This window comes from Pteropus vampyrus, unplaced genomic scaffold, assembly GCF_000151845.1.
Source record: "Pteropus vampyrus isolate Shadow unplaced genomic scaffold, Pvam_2.0 Scaffold54, whole genome shotgun sequence".
In the NCBI taxonomy this organism is placed as follows: Eukaryota; Metazoa; Chordata; class Mammalia; order Chiroptera; family Pteropodidae; genus Pteropus; species Pteropus vampyrus.
Window position 1 is genome coordinate 2,028,769 of NW_011888835.1, and position 706 is coordinate 2,029,474.

At 32.0% G+C, this 706-nt stretch overlaps 1 pseudogene; it reads right to left on the bottom strand.

Moving 5' to 3' along the window:
• Positions 1 to 348: 348 nt before the first annotated feature.
• On the bottom strand, positions 349 to 467 carry LOC111739823 (annotated as a pseudogene).
• Positions 468 to 706: the final 239 nt, after the last annotated feature.

The window sequence follows — 706 nt, forward strand, 5'->3', positions numbered from 1 at the left end:
CTGTAAAAAGAAACTTTTCTATTAATTACAATTTTAAGCCAAGGTCCCAACAGATATTTTCTTGACCATTTATCTCAGGAAAAAGCACCACAATGACTTAAATTTCAATTCTGGGTTAATTGATGGTATCTAAAACTCTTCCTCGTTTGAAAAAAAAAAAAGTTGTTGATTAAAGGCTATAATCTCTTACCTATATTTCCTAAAGGTGTCACAGAGAAGAATCAATAAGTGAAAGTGAGGACATTCATTTTATATTTAATTTATTTATTTATTTTAGGCAACTCTTGGTTGACCTCACAGATTGCAAAGGACCTTGTCAGTTTACAATCCCTTATTTTTTATTTTTTATGCCTACAGCACCTGGTCTTCCTAGGTGGTCTCCCATCCAAGTACTAAACAGGCCCGACCTTGCTTAGCTTCCAAGATCAGATGGGATCAAACTTGTTCAGAGTGGCATGGTCGTAGGAGTACATTTCATTTAAAAATTGAAAATATCAACTGAGTACTACTATTTATGTTACAGATATTAGCAAAATTTCTTTGTAAAGATAAATATTTGGGTGTTATAAAAATAAGTGTATGAATCAGTATTTTCCAATCTCAACTGATTCCTGCAAATATTTTTATCTATTGACTATTGCTTATAAAATGCTTTTGTAAGTATTGGTTTACCATTCTCAGCAGACCCTCCATCCACAAATAAAAT